This window comes from Lemur catta, chromosome 13, assembly GCF_020740605.2.
Source record: "Lemur catta isolate mLemCat1 chromosome 13, mLemCat1.pri, whole genome shotgun sequence".
NCBI lineage: Eukaryota > Metazoa > Chordata > Mammalia > Primates > Lemuridae > Lemur > Lemur catta.
This window is the reverse complement of record NC_059140.1, coordinates 549327-569236: the sequence shown is the minus strand read 5'-3', so window position 1 is coordinate 569236 and position 19910 is coordinate 549327.

Here is a 19910-nt window from a genome sequence, read left to right as displayed (position 1 = left end):
AACCTTCCCATATTTGACTCTTCCACTTCTTCCAAAGTAGAGTTTAGCAGGCAGAGTTGCTTTCTCTAAGTGACTCTAAGCTTACCTATATGTTACTCTTGAACTTCTTCCAAACTAGAGATTAGCATGCATACAAAACCCCACCCCATAGTTGCTTTCTCTTCACGAATGTAAGCGTTCCTATATATAACTAGTATGTCTTCGAAACGAGAGTTTAGTATGTCTACAAACCACCACCCCATCATTCCTTTCTCTGAGTGAAGATTGGGTTAACATATGTGACTCCCACTTCAACCACAATAGAGTTTTGGAGGCCTACATACCACCAGCTGACTCTTCCTTTTCTAAGTGGCTGTTACCTTTTCTAAATACCACCACCTCATCCTTTGTTTTTCTCAGATACTGTAAACATTCTCTTATATGAGTCTCACACTTAAAGCAAAATAGAGTTTAGCATGCCTGTATTCCACACTCCGAGAGTTGCTTTCTCTAGGTGACTCTATTCTTTCTTATATAAGACTCTTGAACGTCTTCCAAACTACACTTTAGCATGCCTAAAAAACACCACCCCTTAGTTGAATTTTCTGCATGAATTTAAGCGTTCCTATATATTAGTCTCCTTGTTTTTCCAAACTACAGTTCTGTATGCCTAAAAACCACCACTCCAGCGTTGCTTTTCTGAGTAAATATAAGCGTACCCATATGTGACTCTTACATTTCATTGAAAATAGAGTTTAGCAGGCCTAGAAACCACCATCCGACTCTTGCTTTTTCTAAGTGGCTGCTACCTTTCCTACATAGGACTCTAAAACTTCCCAAAACTAGAGTTTTGCCTGCCTACCTAACATCACCCCGTAGTTGCTTTCTCTGCGTGAATGTAAGCATTCCTATATATGACTAGAACGTCTTACAAAGTACACTTTAGTGTGACGACAAACGACCACACCATCATTTCTTTCTCTGATTGAGTTGTAAGCGATCCCATGTATGACTCTCGCACTTCAACCAAAGTAGAGTTTAGCAGGCCTACAAACCACCCGCAGAGAGATGCTTTCTCTAAGTGACTCTAAGCTTTCCTATATATTACTCTTGAACTTCTTCAAAAGTAAAGATTAGCATGCTTGCTAAACAACATCCCATGGTTGCTTTCTCTCAGTGAATGGAAGCGTTCTTATATATAACTTGTACGTCTGTCAAACAAGAGTTTAGTATGTCTACAAAACACCACCCCATCATTGCTTTCTCTCAGCGAATGTAAAAGTTCCCATATATGAGTCTCACACTTAAACCAAAAAGAGTTTAGCAGGCCTGCATTCCGCACTGCAAGAGTTGCTTTCTCTTAGTAACTCTAACCTTTCTTATATATGACTCTCACACTTCATCCAAACTAGAGTTTAGAATGCATAGAAAACACCACCCAAAGTTACTCTCTCTGCGTGAATATAAGCATTCTTATATATGACACTCGTACTTCTTCCGAACTACAAGTTTAGTGTGCCTACAAACCTCCACCACATGGTTGCTTTCTCTGAGTGAATGTAAACGTAACCATATATGACTCTCGCACTTCTTCCAAAGTAGAGTTTAGCAGGCCTACAAACCACCCCTAGAGAGTTGCTTTCTCAAAGTGACTTTGAGCTTTCCTATATATTACTCTTGTGCGTCTTCTAAAGTAGAGATTAGCATGCATACAAAACACCACACCCATAGCTGCTTTCTCTGCTTGAATGTAAGCGTTCCCATATATGACTCTCACACTTCATCCAAATTAGAGGTTAGAAGGCCTAAGAACCACCCCCTGAGAGTTCCTATATATGTAAGCGTTCCTAAATATCACTCACGTACTTCTTCCAAACTGCTGTTTAGTGTGCCTACGAACCCCACCCCGTCGTTGCTTTCTCTTAGTGAATGTAAGGTTTCCCCTACATTGTTCCTTCCTCTGCGTGAATGTAAGCCTTCCTATATATGACTCTCGTACTTCTTCCAAACTACAGGTCAGTATGCTTACAAACCACCACTCCATCTTTGTTTTCTCTAAGTGAATGTAAGCGTTCCCGTTTATGACTCTCACACTGAAACCAAAATAGAGTTTAGAAAGCCTGCATTCCACAGTCCGAGAGTTGCTTTCTCTAAGTAACTCTAAGCTTTCTTATATATGACTCTCACACTTCATCCAAACTAGAGTTTAGAATGCCTAGCAAACACCACCCAAAGTTTCTATCTCTGCATGAATGTAAGCGTTCCTATATATGACTCACGTACTTCTTCCAAACTACTGTTTAGTGTGCCTACGAACCACCACCCCGTCGTTGCTTTCTCTTAGTGAATGTAAGCTTTCCCCTACATTGTTCCTTCCTCTGCGTGAATGTAAGCCTTCCTATATATGACTCTCGTACTTCTTCCAAACTACAGTTCAGTATGCTTATAAACCATCTTTGTTTTCTCTAAGTGAATGTAAGCGTTCCCATTTATAAGTCTCACACTGAAACCAAAATAGAGTTTAGAAAGTCTGCATTCCACAGTCCGAGAGTTGCTTTCTCTAAGTAACTCTAAGCTTTCTTAAATATGACTCTCACACTTCATCCAAACTACAGTTTAGAATGCCTAGAAAGCACCACCCCACTCTTGCTTTCTCTACATGACTAACGTATCCCTTCCGAACTACTGTTTAGTGTGCCTACGAACCACCATCCCATCGTTGCTTTCTCTCAGTGAATTTAAGTGTTCCCCTATATGACTCCCCCACTTATCCAAAGTAGAGTTTAGCAGGCCTACAACCCCCCCGAGAGTTGCTTTCCCTAAGTGACTGTAAGCTTTCCTATATATTACTCTTGAAATTCTTCCAAACTAGAGATTAGCATTCTTACAAAAAAACCACCACATAGATGCTTTCTCTGCGTGAATGTAAGCATTTCTATGTATCACTCTCGTACTTCTTCCCAGCTACAATTTAGTATGCCTCAAACCACGACCCCACCGTTGCTTTCTGTAAGTGAATATAAGAATTCCCATATATGATACATACACTTCATTGAAAGTAGAGTCTACAAACCACCCGCCGACACTTGTCTACTTAACAACTCCCTGTAGTTGCTTTTTGTGCATGAATGTAAGCATTCCCATATATGACTCGTTCTCCTTCCAAACTAGACTTTAGCATGCCAAAATAACACCCTCACATAGTTGCTTTCTCTGCGTGAATATAAGCCTTCCTTTATTTGACTCTCGAACTTGTTCCAAAGTAGAGATTAGCATGCCTACAAACTCCCTTCCCGGTACTTGCTTTTTCTGAGTGAATTTAAGCATTCCTATGTATGACTGTCGCACGTATTTCATGCTAGATTTTCGCATGTTTACAAAGCACCCCCATAGTAGCTTTCTCTGAGTGAATGTAAACCTTCCTATATATGACTCTTGCACTTCTTCCAAACTATAGTTGAGTAAAGCTACAATCCAATCCCTGATAGCTGCTTTCTCTGAATGAGTTTAAGCCTTTCTATATATGACTATAACCCTTCTTCCAAACTAGAGCTTAGCAAGCCTACACACCACCCCCGGTAGTTGCTTTCTCTACGTGACTGTAAGCTTTCCTATACATGGCTCTCAAAATTTTTCCAAACTAGAGTTTAGCATAATTGCTTTCTCTGAGTGAATGTAAGCCTGTCCAACTTCTTCCAAACTAGAGTATAGAAAATCTGGAAACCACCCCCTGATAGTTGCTTTCATTAAGTGAATGTTAACATTCCTATATATGATCCCGTGATTTTTCCAATCTAAGATTTTAGAAATCCTACTAATCCCCGCAGATAGTTCCTTCCTCTAAGTGAATGTAAGCGTTCTTATACATAATTTTCCCCTTTTTCCAAACTAGAGTTTAGGAAGCCCCCTTAGATGCTTTCTGTGAATGTAAACATTCCTGTATATGACTCTCGACTTTCTCCAAAGTAGAGCTTAGCAAGCCTACAGATAAATTCCTTATAATTGCTTTCTCTGAATGAATGTAATCGTTCCTATATATGACTCTCAAACTTCTTCCAAACTAGAGTTTAGCAAACCTAAAAAGCACCCCCCATAGATGCTCCCTCTAACTCAGTGCTAATGTTCCTATGTATAGGACTCACCTACTTCATCCAAACTAGAGTAAGGCAAGCCTACAAAGCACACGCCAATAGTTGCTTTCTATAAGTAAATGTAAGCAACCCTATGTATGACTATTGCAATTCTTCCAACCTGGAGTTTAGCAAGCCTGCAAACCCACGGACCCCACTCCATCCTACCATGGGCATGGGCCTTCTGCCTGTCACCCAGGACTCAGGTGGAGCTTCATCTCACACATGGCATGGCTGCAGTGTAGGCTTTTCTTACCTCTGAGAATGGAAGATGATTGAGAATTGGGGTTTAGGGTTAGGGGATAGGATTAGTGTGAGGGTTAGGGGTTAGGTGTTAGGGTTGGGTTTAGGGTTAGGGGTTAGTGTTAGGGTTAGAACTAGGGGTTAGTGTTAGGGTTAGGGTTGTGTTAGGGTTAGGGTTACGGGTAAGGGTTAGGGTTAGGGTTAAGTGTTAGGGTTAGGGTCAGGGTTAAGTTTTAGGGTGAGGGTTAACAGTTAGGGTTAGTGTTAAGCATTAGGGTTAGGGTCAGGGGTTATGGTTAAGGGATAGGATTAAGGTTAATGGTTAGTGATAGGGTTAGGGTTAATGGTTAGTGTTAGGTTTAGGGTTAAGCGATAGAGTTAGGGTTTGTGCACTAGTTTCAGGGTTAGGGTTAAGAGTTCTGGTTAGGGTTAGTGTTAGAGTTCAGGGTTATTTTTAGGGTTAGGTTTAAAATGAGGATTCCAGGTTAGTGTTAGGGTAAGGGGTTAGGGTTAAGGTTTATGCATTAGGGTTAGGTCTAGGCTTTAGGATAAGTGTTCGGGTTTAGGTGTTACGTTTATGGGTAGGAGTTAGGGTTACAATTATGGGATAGCTGTTTTTGTCAGAGTAAGTCATACATTAAAGTAAGTTTACGTTATTAGATTTAAGGTTTAGGTGTTATGGTGATCAATGGATTTAAGGTTAGGTGTTATGTTTAGGGGTAGAGTTATCGGTTAGGCGTAGTGTTTATTCTTAGGGCAGTTACTGGCTGCACTAGGGTGGTGGGTTACAGGGCTGGGATTGTCACCGGGAACCCCCTCTATAGTACACTTGGTATGGGCCCGTGGGTTTCATGCAGGGCACAGTCAGTGGCAAAGCCGCCTTTCACTTATGGTATGGAATTATTGTAGGTTTGCTTAAGTGTGAGAATGGAAGAAGTGTGAGAATTATGGTTATGATTAGGGTTAGGGGTTTGCGGTTAGAGGTTAGGGTTAGTGTCAGGATTAGGGGTTAGAGGTTAAGGATTAATGTTAGTGTTAGGTTTAGGTGGTAGGTGTTAGGGTTAGGGTAAAGGCTTAGGGTTAAGTGATAGGGTTAGGGTTAGAATTAAGGTTTAGTGTGAGTGTTAACAGTTAGGGTTAGGGTTAAGGGTTAGGGTTAGTGTTAGTGGTTAGGGTTAATGGTTAGGGTTAGGTTTAAGGGATAGTGTTAGGGTTAGTGTTAGGGTTAAGGTTTAGGGTTAGGGTTAACGGTTAGGGTCAGGGTTAGGGTTAAGGGTTTGGGTTAAGTTTAGGGGGAAGGGTTAGGGTTAGGCTTAAGGGTTAGGGTTAACGGTTAGTCTTAGGTTTAAGGGTTAGGGTTAGGGTTAAGGATAAGGGTGAGTGTTAACATTAAGGGTTAGGATTAAGGGGTTGGAATTATGGGTTAGGGTTATTGTTAGGGTTAGGGGTTAGTGGGTAAGGTTTGAGGTTAGTGTCAGGGTTAGGTTTTAAGTGTTAGGTTTAAGGCATAGGGTTAGGGTTAGGATTAGCTTTTGAGTTTAGGGTTAGTGTTAGGGGTTAGGGTTAGGGTTAAGGGTTAAGATTAGATTTAAGGGTTAGGGTTAACGTTAGGTTTAAAGGTTAGTGTTAGGGTTAAAGTTTACAGTTAAGTTTAGGGTTATGGGTGAGGTTTACGGTTAAAGTTAGGAGTTTGGTTTAGGGGTAGGGTAAAGTGTTAGGGTTAGGACTAGTGTTAGGGTTAAGTGTTATGGTTAGAGTTTAGGGTAAGGGATAATTTTTCGGGTTAGGGTTAGGGTTAGGGTTAAGGTTATTTGTAGGGTTAGGTGTTACAGTTAGGTTTAGGGTTCATGGTTATGATTAGGGTTAGGGGTTAGGGTTAGGGTTAGGAGTTTGGATTAGGGTTAGGATTAAGGGGGCAGGTTTAGCTTTAATGGTTAGGGTTAGGGTTAGGATTAGGGTTAAGTGTTAGGATGAAGTTTAACAGTTAGTCTTAGGGTTAAGTGTTAGGGTTAGGGCTAGGGGTTTGGGCTAGGTTTGCATTAGATTTCGGGCTAGGGGTTAGTGTTAGCGTTAGGACTAGGGGTTAGGGGTAAGGGTTAGGATTAAGGTAAAGGGTTAGAGTTATGGTTATGGTTAAGTGTTATGGTTAGGTTAAGTGTTAGAATTAGAGTTATGTTTAGGGGTTAGTTTAGGATTAGTGTTAGGGTTAGGGTAGGATTAGGGGACCCGGTTTGGATATGGGTTAGGTTTGGGGACTAGGGTTATGTTTAGGGTTAGGATTAGGGTTAGGATTAGTGGTTAAGGCTAGTGTTGGGTTAGGGTTAGGTTTAGCGGTTAGGTTTAGGGATAGGTTTTATGGTTAGGGTTAGCATTAGGGTTAGGGTTAGCATTAGAGATTAGGGTTAGGGTTAGGGTTTAGGTTTAGCTTTAGTGTTAGGTTTAGAATTAGGGTCAGGGTTAGTTGTTAGGTTTAAGGTTTGGGTTAGGGTAAGGTTTAATGGTTAGTCTTAGGGTTAACTGTTAGGGTTAGTGTTAGAGATTTGCGGATAGGGGATAGTGTTTGTGTTGAGGTTAGGGGTTTGGGTTTAGTGTTTGGGGATAGTGTTAGGGTTAGGGGTTTAGGGTTAGTTTTAGGGGTAAGAGGTATTGTTAGGTTTACATTTAGGGTTTAGTATTAGGGTTTGGGTTTAGGGTTAGTGTTATGGTTAAGATTAGGCTTCAGGGTTAGTGTTAGGTTTCAGTTAAGGGTTAGGGGCTAGTGTTAGGGTTAGGGTTAGGGGTTAAGATTATTGTTAGGGTTAGGGATAGGGTTTAGGTTAAGGGTTAGGGTTAGGGTTAGGTTTATGCTTAGGTTTAGAATTAGAGTTAGGATTAGGGGTTATTGTTAGGGTTATGCTAAGGGGTTAGAGTTAGTTTTGGAGTTAGCTTTAGGTTTAATGTTAGGGTTTAGGTTTAGGGTTAGAGTTCATGTGAAGGTTTGGTGTTATTGTTATGTTAGGGTTAGGGTTAGGGTTTGGGGTTAGATTTAGGGTCATGGTTAGTGTTAGGTTTAGGGTTAGGGTTAGGGGTTAGGGATTATGGTTGTTAGGGTTCGGGTTTGGGTTAGAGCTAGTGTTTGGGGTTAGGTTTAGTGTTATGGTTATGGTTAGGTTTAGGGTTAGTGTTAGGGGTTAGTGTTAGGGTAAGAGGTAAGGTTTAGGGTAAGGGTTAGGGTTTAGGGGTCATGGTAAGAGTTAGGGATAGTGTTATGTTTAGGGGTTAGGGATAGGTTAATGTTTAGGGTTAAGGTTAGAATTAAGATTAGGGTTAGTGGTTAGGGTTAGTGTTAAGGGTTAGTGTTAGGGTTAGCGGTAAGGTTTAGGGTAAAGGTTAGGGTTAGGGGTTATGGTTAGAGTTAGGGATAGTGTTATAGTTAGGGGTTAGGGCTAGGTTTATGTTCAGGGTTAAGGTTAGAATTAGGATTAGGGTTAGGGGTTATGGTTAGGGTTAGGGGTTAGGGTTAGGGTTAGTGTTAGTGTCAGGGTTACAGTTATGTGTAGGGGTTAGGGCTTTTAGGGTTAGGATAATTGTTAGGGTTAGTGTCATTGCTAGTATTAGGGGTTAGAGTTGTTAGGGTTAGGGTTAAGTTTAGGGATAATGTTAGGGTTAGGGCTAGGGCTATGTTTAGGGTGTTAGTGTTAGGGTTTGGGCTAGTGCTAGGGTTAGTGTGAGGGTTAGTGTTAGGTCTAGGGTTAGGGTTATGGTTAGGGTTTAGGGCTAGGGTTAGGGTTAAGCGTTAGGGTTAGGGTTAGTGGTTAGGGTTACAGTAAGGATTAGGGATAGGGGTTAGAGTTAGGGTTAGGGTTAGGGGTTAGGGTTAGCATTAGGGTTAGGGTTAGGAGTTAGTGTTAGTGTTAGTGTTAGATTTAGGGTTAGGGTTTAGGGGTTAGTGTTAGGGGTAGTGTTAGTGTTAGCCGTTAGGGATTAGCGTTAGGGTTAGGGTTAGGATTAGGCTCAGGGTTTACCGTTAACGTTATGGTTAGGTTTAGGGTTGGGGTTTGGGTTTAGAGTTGGGGTTAGAGTTAGGGTTAGGGTTTAGGCTTTGGGTTAGGGTTTCGGATTAGTGTTATGGTTAAGGTTTAGCGTTAGGGTTAGGGTTAGGTTTTAGGATTAGTGTTAGGATTAGGGGTTAGGGTTAAGTTTATGGATAGAGTTAGGGTGTTTTTAAGGTTAGGGTTAGAGCTGAGGGTTGGGGTTAGTGTTGGGGGGTATGTTTAGAGTTAAGGGTTACTTTTAAAGTTAGGCTTAGGGTTAGGGTTAGGTTAGGTTTAGGTTTCGGGTTTAGTTGTAGGGTTAGCATTATGGTTAGGGTTAGTGTTAGGGTTTAGGGTTAGTGTTAGGTTTAGGCTTAGGCTGACGCGTAGGGTTAGGGTTAGGGTTAGGGTTAGGTTTTAGGGTTATGATTGGTTTAGGTTAGGTTTAGGTTTAGTGTTAGTGTTGTGTTAGGGTTATTGGTAGGGGTAGGGATTAGGGTTAAGGTTAGTGTTATTGGGTTAAGGTTGGAGTTAGAGTTAGGATTAGTGTTCTTGTTAGGGTTATGGTTAGGGATAGGGTTAGGTTTAGGGTTAGGGTTGAGTGTTATGGTTTGATTTAGTTTTAGAATTAGGGTTAGTGTTAAGTGTTAGCTTTAGGTTTCATGGTCATGGTAGCATTTAGGATTTAGCATTAGGGTAATGTTTAATGGTTAGTCTTAGGGTTAACTGTTAAGGTTAGGGTTAGCAGTTTGGGGTTCTGGGTTAGGGAGAGTGTTACGGTTAGGGGTTAGGGGTTATGGTTTGGCGTTACTGTTAGGGTTAGGGGTTTAGTTTTAGATTTAAAGGTAAGGGATAGGATAAAATTTAGGGTTAGGGGTTAGTGTTATGGTTAGGATTATGGTTAGGGTTATAGGTTAGGGTTAAATTTAAGGGTAAGGGTTAGGTTTAGGTTTAGGGTTAGGGTTAGGGTTAGAAATAGGGTTCGGGATAGGTGTTAGGTTTAGGGTTATGGTTAGGGGTTAGTGTTAGATTTAGGGGTGAGGGATAGGGTTAGGTTTAGGGTTAGGGGTTAGTGTTAGTATTAGGGGTTAGGGTTAGGTTTATGGTTAAGATTATGTTTAAGGGTTAGGTTTAGAGTTCGGGTTAGAGTTAGCGGCTAGTGTTAGGGTTAGGGTTAAGGGTAGGGTTAGGGTTAATGTTAGATTTATAGTTAGGGGTTAGCATTAGGGTTAGTGTAAGATAGTTAGGTTTAGAGTTAAGGGTTACTTTTAGGGTTAGGGTTACGGTTAGCATTTAGGGTTAGGGTTAGTGTTATGTTTAGGGTTAGGGTTTAGTGTTAGGATTAGGGTTAAGGTTACGGTTAGGGTTAGTGTTAGATTTATGGTTAGGGGTTAGCGTTAGGGTAAGTGTAAGATGGTTAGGTTTAGAGTTAAGGGTTACTTTTAGGGTTAGGGTTACGGTTAGAGATTAGGTTAGGGTTAATGTTATGTTTAGGGTTAGGGTTTAGTGTTAGGGTTAGGGTTAAGGTTAGGGTTAGTGTTAGGTTTTAGGTTTAGGGTTACTATTAGGGTTAGTGTTAGGGTTTGGCTTAGGCTTATGCTTAGGGTTATGGTTGTGGTTAGGGTTAGGGTTTAGAGTTATGATACAGTTAGTTTAGGGTTAGAGTTAGGGTTAGTGTTAGAGTTGTGTTAGTTTTAGAGCTAAGGTTAGGGTTAGGGATTTGGGTTAGGGTTAGTGTTAGGGGGTTAGGCTTAGTGTAGGGTTAGTAGTTATGTTTTGGGTTAGTTCTGGTTAGGTTTATGGGTAGGGATAGGGTTAGGTTTAGGGTTAGGGTAAGGTGTTAGGGTTATGTTTAGGGTTATCATTACGGTTAGCGTTAGTGTTAAGTGTTAGGTTTAGGATTAATTGTTAGTGTAGCATTTAGGGTTTAGGTTTAGGGTAAGGTTTAACGGTTAGTCTTAGGGTTAATGGTTAGGGTTAGGATTAGCGATTTGGGGTTTGGGGTTAGGGACAGTGTTATGTTTAGGGGTTAGGGGTTATTGGCTTTGGGGTTACTATTAGGGTTAGGGGTTTAGTTTTAGGTTTAGGGGTAAGTAATAGGGTTAGGTTTAAGGATAGGGGTTATTGTTAGGGTTAGGATTAGGAGTTAGGGTTAGGGTTAGGCGTTAGAGTTATGGTTAGGGGTTAGGGTTAGGTTTAGAGTTAGGGGTTAGGGTTAGGGTTAGGGTTTGCCATTATTGTTTGGGTTAGTGATAGGGTATGATTTAGATTTAGGGTTAGGATTAGGGTTGTCGTTAGGATTAGGGGTTAGGGTTAGGTTTATGTTTAGGGTTAATGTTAGAATTAGGATTAGTGTTAGGTGTTAGGGTTAGGGTTATCATGAGGGTTAGGAGTTAGGGTTAGAGTTAGTGTTAGCATTAGGGTTAGGGTTAGTGGTTAGGGTTAAGGTTAAGGGTTAGAGTTTGGTTTTGGTTTAGGGTTAGTGTTAGAGTTAGTGTTAGATATTAGGGTTAGGGTTATGATGAGGGTTAGGAGTTAGGGTTAGCGTTAAGGTTTGCATTAGGGTTAGGCATAGCGGTTATGGTTAAGTTTAGCATTAGTGATAGGGATTGTTGTTAGGGTTAGGGGTTAGGGATGTTAGGGTTAGTGTTATGGTTAGAGTTATGGTTAGCATTAGTGTAAGAGCTTAGGGTTGTTAGGGTTAGGGTCAGAGTTATGGATAGTGTTAGGATTAGGGCTAGGGCTAGGGATAGGGCTAGGACTAGGGCTAGTGTTAGGGCTAGGTTTAGGTTTAGGGTTAGGGTTAGTGTAAGGGCTATGGCTAGGGCTATGGTTAGGTCTAGGGCTAGGGCTATGGCTATGGTTAGGTCTAGGTCTAGGGCTAGGGCTATGGCTAGGGATAGAACTAGGGTGAGAGTCAGGGCTAGGGTTAGGATTTAGGGTTAGTGTTAGAGTTAGGGTTAGGGTTTAGGGTAGGGTAAGTGTTAGGGTTTGGTGTTAGGGTTAGTGCTAGGGTTAGGGGTTAGGTTTAGGGTTAGGGGTGAGGGTTAGGGTTAGGGCTGAGGGTTAGGGTTAGTGTTTATGGTTAGGGTGAGCGTTATGGTTAGGGTTAGGATTAGGAGTTAGGCTTAGGGTTAGAGGATAGTGTTAGGTTTAGGTTTTAGGTTAGGATTAGAATTAAGGTTAGGATTAGGGGTTAGGGCTGGGGTTAGGGCTAGCGTTAGTGTTAAAGTAAGGTTTAATGGTTAGTCTTAGGGTTAACTGTTAGGGTTAGGATTTGAGGTTTGGAGTTAGGGCTTAAAGTTAGGGTTAGGGTTGGCGTTACGGTTATGGTTAGGGTTAGGTTTAGGTTTAGACTTTTGGTGAGGATTAGGATTAGGGATTGGGTTTGGATTGGGTGTTAGGTTTATGTTTAACTTTAGCGTTAGTGTTAGAATCATGTTTAGGTTTAGGGGTTAGGGTTAAGGTTTGGGTTAGGGTTATGGTTTAGGTTTAGGGTTAGTGCTAGAATTAAGGTTAGGGTTTGGGGTTATGGTTTGTGTTAGGGTTATGGTTTGGAGTTAGGTTTAGGGTTATGGTTGGGGTTAGGTTTTAGGTTAGGGTTTAGGGTTATGTTTAGGATTAGGGCCTAGGGTTATGGTTATGGTTAGGGTTTAGTGTTAGTGTTAGGGTTAGTGATAGGGGTTATGGGTTAGGGTTCTTAGGGTTCTGATTTGGGTTAGAATTAGTGTTGCGGTTAGGTTTAGTGTTACAGTTGGGGGTAGGTTTACGGTTAGGGGTTAGTGTTAGAGCTAGGGTTAGGGTTAGGGCTCAGGTTAAGGTTAGGGTTAGGCGTTAGGGTTATGGTAGGGTTAGGGATAGGTGATAGGGTTAGGGTTAGGGTTAGGGGTTATGGTTAGGGTAAGGGTTAGTGTTAGGGGTTATGGTTAGGCTTAGGGTTAGTGTTAGGGTTTAGGTTTAGGGTTTGGGGTTAGTGTTTGGTTTGGGGTTAGGGTTACAGCTAGGGTTACTGTTAGGTTTAGGATTATGGGTTAGGGTTAAGGTTAGGGGTTAGGGCTAGATTTATGTTTAGGGTTAGGTGGAGAATTAAGATTAGGGTTAGGGGTTAGTGTTAGGGTTAGTGTTAGTTGTTAGGGTTAGCGTTAGCATTAGAGTTAGTGTCAGGTTTAGGGTCAGGGTTAAGGGTTAGGGCTTTTAGGTTTAGGGTAATGGTTAGGGTTAGTGTTAGGGTTAGTATTACGGGTTAGGGTTGTTAGGGTTAGGGTTAGGTTTAGGGATAATGTTGGGTTAGGGCTATGGCTACAGTTAGGGCTAGGTCTAGAGATAGGACAAGGGGTAGGGTTATGGGTAGGGCTAGGGCTATGGTTAGGGCTAGGATTAGAGTTAGGGTTTGTCCAAGGGCTAGGGTTAGTGTGAGGGTTAGGGTTAGGTCTAGGGTTAGGGTTAGGGTTAGCTGTTAGGGCTAAGGTTAGGGTTAGGGGTTAGGGTTGGATTTAGTTGTTGGGGTTATGGTAAGTGTTAAGGATAGGAGTTAGGTTTAGGGTTAGTGTTAGAGGTTAGGGTTAGGGTTAGAGGTTATGATTAAGGTTAGGGTTAAGGTTAGGTGTTAGGGTTAGGGTTAGTGTTAGGCTTAGGGTTTAGGTGTCGGTGTTAGGGTTAGGGTTAGGGGTTAAGGTTAGCGTTAGGGTTAGGCTTAGGCTTAGGGGTTATGGTTAGCATTACGGTTAGTTTTAGTTTTAGGTTTAGGGTTTAGTTAGAGTTAGGGTTAGTGTTTAGGGTTAGGTTTAGGGATTAGGGTTATGGTTAGGGTTTTGATTTAGGGTTAGTGTTAGTGTTAGAGTTAGGGTTTAAAATTAGGTTTAGATTTAGGGATTAGACTTAGGGTTATGGTTAGGGTTGTGTTAGGATTAAGGTTAGGGTTAGGGTTAGGGGTTAGGGTTAGGTTTAGGCTTATGGTTAGGTGTTAGGGTTAGGGTTAGTGTTAAAGGGTTAGGTTTAGGGTTAAGGGTTACCTTTAGGGTTAGGGTTACGGTTAGGGGTTAGGGTTACGGTTAGGGTTTAGGGTTAGTTTTAGGGTTAGGGTTTACTATTAGGGTTAGCGTTGGGGATTTTGATAGAGTTAGGGTTGTGTTAGGGTTTGTGTTAGGATTAGGCTTAGGGTTAGGGTTTGGGTTTAGGGTTGTGATAGAGTTAGATTAGGGTTAGGGTAAGGGTTAGTGTTAGGGTTGTGTTAGGTTTAGGGTTAGGGTTAGGGATTAGGTTTAGGGTTATTGTTAGGGGGTTCTTGTTAGTGTTAGTTTGATTACAGGGTTAGGGTTAGTGTTCTGGTTAGGTTTATGGTTAAGGATAATGTTAGGTTTAGGGGTAGGGTTAGGTGTTAGTGGTAGGTTTAGGGTTAATGTTAGGGTTAGCGTTAGTGTTAAGTATTAGGTTTAGGTTTAATGGTTAAGGTAGCATTTATGGCTAAGGTTTTGGGTAAAGTTGAATGGTTAATCTTAGTCTTAACTGTTAGAGTTAGTGTTAGCTGTTTGAGGTTCGGGGTTAGGGATAGTGTTAAGGTTATCAGTTAGGTGTTAGGGTTTCAGGTTAGGGTTATGGGTTCAGTTTGAGGTTTAGGGGTTAGGGTTAGGGTTATGTTTAGGGTTAGGGGTTAGTGTTAAGTTTTGGATTAGGTTTATGCATTAGGGTTAAGGTTAAGGGTAAGGGTTAGGTTTAGATTTAGGGTTAGGATTAGAATTAGGGTTAGGGACAGGAGTTCAGATTAGTGTTAGGCTTGGGGGTTAGTGTTCGGGTTAGGGTTAGGGGTTAGTGTTGTTAGGGTTTGGGTTACTGATTAAGGTTAGGGTATTGGGTTAGGTTTAGGTTTCAGGTGAGATTTAGAATTTAGGTTAGGGTTAGGGGTTAGGGCCAGGGTGAGGGCTGTGGTAAGGTTTAATGGTTAGTCTTAGGGTTAACAGTTAGGGTTAGCATTTGTGGTTTGGGGTTAGAGGTTAGGGTTCATGTTAAGATTAGGGGTTAGATGTCAGGGTTTGCGGTCAGTGTTAGGGTTACGGGTTTAATTTTAGGTTTAGGGGTAAGGGATAGGGTTAAGTTTAGGGTTAAGGGTTAGGGGTTAGGGTTAGGTTTATGGTTAATATTATGTTTAAGGGTTAGGCTTAGGGTTCGTGTTAGGGTTAGGGGCTAGTGTTAGGATTAGGGTTAGGGTTAGACGTTAGGGTTAGTGTTAGGGTTAGTTTTAGGGATAGGGTTTAGTGTTAGGGCTAGGGCTAGGGTTAGGTTTTGGTCTAGGGCTAGGGCTAGGGTTAGTTTTAGGTCTAGGGCTAGGGCTAGGGCTAGGGTTTCACCTGGGGCTAGGGCTAGGGCTAGGGTTTCACCTGGGGCTAGGGCTAGGGCTAGGGTTAGAATTAGAATTTTGGTTAGGGTTAGTGTTAGGGATAGGGGTTAGGGTTAGTGTTAAGGGTTAGCATAAGGTTTATTTTTAGGCTTTGGGTTAGAATTAGGGTTAGGCATAGGGTTTAGTGTTAATGTGATTTTTAGGGTTTAGGGTTAGGTTTAGAGTTAGCATTAGGGTTACGGTTACGGGTTAGGGGTTAGGGTTAGTGTTAAGTTTAGACTTAGCATTAGGGTTAGGCTTAGGTTACGGTGTTAGGGTTAGTGTCAGGATTAGTGTTAGAGTTAGGGGTTAGGGTCAGCATTAGGGTATAGGGTTATGGTCAGGGCTCGGGATTATGTTTAGGGTTAGGATTAGGGTTTACAGGTAGGTATAGCTTCAGGGTAAGGATTAGGATTAGTGTTTAGGGTTTGGATTTGAGGTTAGGGTTAGGTTTACGTTTAGGTTTAGGGTTAGAATTAGGTTTAGGGTTAGGGTTTAGGTTTAGGTTTAGGGTTAGGGTTAGGGTTAGGGTTTAGGGTTAGGGTTAGGCGTTAGTGTTAGGGATAGCCATAGGTTTAGGATTTAGGTTTAAGCTTACGGTTAGGGTTAGGGTTAGGATTAGGGTTTAGGGCTTGGGTTAGTCGTTGGGGTTACGTTTAGTTCTAGGGTTAGTGTTAGAATTATGGTTTGGATTTGTGGTTATGGTTAGTGTTAGGGTTATGGTTTGGGGTTAGGTTTAGGGTTATGGTTAGGGTTAGATTCAGGGTTAGGGGTTTGGGTTAGGGTTAGGATTAGGGGATAGGGTTAGGGTTAGCCTTAGGGGTCAGTGTTAGTGTTAGGGTTAGGGGTAGAGGTTGGGGTTAGGATTGTTATGGTTTGGGTTTGGGTTTTAGGGTTAGTGTTTGGGTTTAGGTTTAGTGTTATGGTTAGTGTTAGGTTTAGGATTAGGGGTTAGGGTTAGTGCTAGGATTAGTGTTAGGGCTGGGGTTATGTTTACAGTTATTCGTAAGGGTTAGGTATAGAGGTTAGGCTTAGGGTTAGTGTTAGGGTTTCGGGTTAGAGTTAGAGGTTGGGGTTAGGGTTATGTTTGGGTAAGGGCTAGGATTACTGTTAGGGTTAGAATTAGGGGTTAGGTTTAGGGTTAGGGGTTAGGGTTAGTATTAGGATTAGGTTTAGGTGGTAGGGTTAGGTTTAGGTGTTAGGGTTAGTGTTAGGGTTAGCATTAGGGTTAGGGTTAGGGGTTAGGGCTTTTAGGGTTAATGTTAGGGGTGGTATTATGGATTAGGGTTGTTAGAGTTAGGGTTAGGTTTATTTTTCATGTGTTATGGCTAGGGCTAGGGTTAGGGCTTGGCTAGAGCTAGCACAATGGCTGGGGTTAAGGGTAGTGCTAGGGCTAGGGTTAGGGCTAGGATTAGTGCTAGGGCTAGAGCTAGGGTAATGGCTGTGGTTATTTCTAGGGCTAGGTCTAGGGCTATTGTTAGGTCTAAGTCTAGGGCTAGAGTTAGAGCTAGGGTTACAGTTAGGGCTAGGGTTACAGTTAGGGCTAGGGTTAGGGATAGGGTTAGGGTTTCCGGTTAGGGTTAAGTTTAGGTGTTAGGGTTAGGGTAACCTTTAGGGTTTGTGCTTAGAATTAGAGTTTGGCATTAGGGATAGGGGTAAAGGTTAGCATTAGGGTTAGGGGTTAAGGTTAGGGTTTATGATTAGTCTTTGCGTTAGGGTTAAGGTTAGGATTAGGGGTAAGTGGTAGTGTTGGGGATAGGGTTAGGTTTAGGTTTAGGGTTAGAGTTAGAATTAGGGTTAGGGTGAGTGGTTACGGTTAGTGTTAGTGTTAGAGTAAGTTTTAACAGTTATTCTTATGGTTAACTGTTAGGGTTAGGGTTTTAGGTTTGGTGTTAGGGTTTAAGGTTTGTATTAAGGTTAGGGGTTAGGGTTAGAGTTTGGGGAAGTGTTAGGGTTAGGGGTTTAGTGTTAGATTTAAGGGTAAGTGACAGGGTTAGGTTTAGGGTTACAGGTTTGTGTGAAGGTTAAGTGTTAGGGTTAGGGTTTTGGTTAAGATTAGGTTAAAGGGTTTGTGCTGGGGTTCGGGTTAGGGTTAGATGCTAGTGTTAGGATGAGGGTGAGGGTTAGGGGTTAGGATTAGGGTTAGGGTTAGTCATAAGGTTAGGTTTAGGGTTAAGGGTTAGGGTTAGGCTTGGATTTAAGCTTAGGGTTATAATTAGTGTTAGGGATAGGGGTTAGGGTTAGGGTTATGGTTAGGGGTTTTGGTTAGTGTTAGAGTTAGCATTAGGTTTAGGGTTAGGGGTTAGGGTTAGGGTTAGTGTTCGGGATAAGGTTTGGGGTAATGGTTAGTTCTGGGGTTAGCATTTGGGGTTAGGTTTAAGCTTACGGTTAGGGCTATGTTTAGGGTTAGGGTTAGGGTTAGGTGTTACAGTGAGGGTTATATTTAAGGGTTAGTGTTAGGGTTAGGGTTAGGGATTAGGGTTGTTAGGATTCCAGTTTGGGTTATGGTTAGCATTAGGGTTAGGGTTAGGGTTAGGGTTAGGGTTTAGTGCTGTTAGGTTTATGGTTAGGGTTAGGGTTAGTGTTAGGATTAGTAATAGGTGTTCGGGTTGTTAGGGTTAAGGTTAGCGTTAGGGATAGTGTTAGGATTAGGGCTAGGGCTAGGGTTAGGGCTAGGGTTAGGGCTAGGGTTAGGGCTAGGATTAGTGTTAGGGTTTTGGCTAGGGCTGGGTTTGGTTGAGGGTTAGGTTTAGGTCTAGGGTTACAGTTAGGGTTAGATTTAGTGTTAGGGTTAGAGTTAGTGGTCAGGCTTACGGTAAGGGTTAGTGTTAGGAGTTAGGGTAGTCTTAAGATTAGAGGTTATGTTTGGGGTTAGGTGTTAGAGTTAGGGTTAGGGTTAAGGTTAGTTGTAGGGGTTACTGTTAGGGTTAGTGTTAGGATTATTGATAGGGGTTAGGGGTTATGGTTAGGGTTAGTATTAGGTTCAGGGGTTGGGTGTTATGTTTAAGGGTTAGGGTTAGGGTTAGGGCTTGCATTAGTGTTAGGGTTAGGGTTAGGGTTTAAGGTTAGTGTTAGGGTTAAGTGTTAACATTATGGTATTGGTTAGGTTTGGCGTTAGGTTTAAAAGTTAGGGTTGGGGTTAATATTTATGGTTAGGGTTAGGTTAGGGTTAGGTTTTAAGTGTAGGGTTAAGTTAATTGTTAGGGTTAAGGTTAAAATTTAGAATTAGGGTTAGGATTTAGGGTTAGGGTGAGAGTTAACGGTTAAGGTTAGGGTTAAGCGTTAGGGCTACAGGTTAGGGTTTGGATTAAGGGTTAGTGTTAGGGTTAGGGTTATGGTTAATTTTAGGTATTAGGGTTTGGGTTAGGGTTAGTGTTTACGGTTAGAGTTTAGAGTTAGTGTTAGGTTTATTGTTACAATTACGGTTAGGGTTAGGATTAGCCTTAGGGTTAGGGTTAGGGTTAGGGTTAGGCTTTGGTGTTAATGTTAGTGTTAGGCTTAGGGTTTGGGCTTAGGTTTAGGGTTACAGTGAGGGTTAGGTTTAGGGTTAGGGGTTAGAGGTAGGGTTAGGTGTTAGGGTTAGGGTTAGGGTTAGAGACAACTGTTAGGGATTAGGGATTAGGGTTGTTAGGGTTCGGGTTGGCATTAGGGTTATGGTTTGGGGTTTGGTTTAGGTTTACGGTTATGGTTAGGTTTAGGGTTAGGGGTTACGATGAGGGTTAGGGTTAGGGTAAGTTTTAGGTTTAGTGTTAGTGTTAGGGTTTGGGGTTATGGTTAGGGGTTAAGGCTGTTAGTTTTAGCGTTATGGTTAGGGTTATGTTTAGTGTAAGGGCTTAAGTTTGTTATGGTTATGGTCAGGGTTAGGGATAGTGTTAGGGTTAGGGCTAGGGCTAGGGTTAGAGCTAGGGCTAGGTTTAGGGTTAGGGTTATTTTCATGGCTAGGGCTAGGGCTATGGTTAGGTCTAGCACTAGGGCTAGATCTAGGGTTAGTCCTAGGTCTAGGGCTAGGGCTAGGACTAGGTTTAGAGCTAGGGTTAGAGTTAGAGCTGGAGATATTGTTAGGGTTAGGAGTTAGGCTTAGGGTTAGGGTTAGCATTAGGGGATAGGGTTAGTGGAACTGTTAGGGATTTGGGTTAGGGTTACAGTTAGGGTTATGGATTAGGTTTAAGGTTAGGGGTTAAGGTTAGGTTTAGGGTTATGTTTATGGGATAGGGTTAGGCTTAGGTTTAGGGTTAGGGTTAGAATTAAGGTTAGCGTTAGGGGTTAGAGCGTTAGAGGTTAGGTTTAGGTTAAGGTTTATGGTTAGTCTTAGGGTTAACCGTTAGGGATAGGATTTGAGGTTTGGGGTTAAGGGTTAGGGTTAGTTTTAAGGTTAGGGTTTAGGGTTCGGAGTTAGTGTTAGGATTAGGGTTTTAGTGTTAGGTTTAGGGGTAAAGGAGAGGGTTAGGTTTAGTGTTAGGGGTTAGTATTAGGGTTAGGGTTTAGGGTTATGTTTATGGTTAAGATTAGGGTTAGGATTATGGTTAGGTTTGGGATAGGGTTAGGGGCTAGTGTTAGGGTTAGTGTTAGGTTTAGTGTAAGGGGTTAGGGTTGTTAAGTTTAGGGTTAGGGTCAGGGATAGTTTTAGGGCTAGGGCTAGGGCTAGGGTTAGGTGTATGGTTAGGGTTAGCGTCAGGGCTACAGCTAGGGCGATGGTTACATCTAGGGATAGAGATAGGGCTAGTGTTACTTCTAGGGCTAGGGCTAGTGTTAAAACTAGGGTTACAATTAGGGCTAGATTTAGGGTTGGGGTTAGTGGTTAGGGTTAGGGTTAGGTGTTATGCTTAGGGTAAACGTTAGGGTTTTTGGTTAGAATTAAGGTTAGGCTTTAGGGTTAGGTGTAAGGGTTAGCATTAGGGTTAGGTTTAGGGTTAGGGGTTAGGGTTAGAATTTATGATTAGAATTAGTGTTAGGGTTAGGGTTAGGATTAGGGGTTAGGATTAGGGTTAAGAGGTAGGGTTAGGTTTAGGTTTAGAGTTAGGGTTAGAATTAGGTTTAGGATTAGGGTTTTGTGTTAGTGTTAGTGTAAGGTTTAACGGTTATTCTTAGGGTTAACTGTTAGGGTTAGGGCTTGAGGTTTGGTGTTAGGATTAGGGGTTTAGTGTTAATTTTAGGGGTAAGTGATAGGGTTAG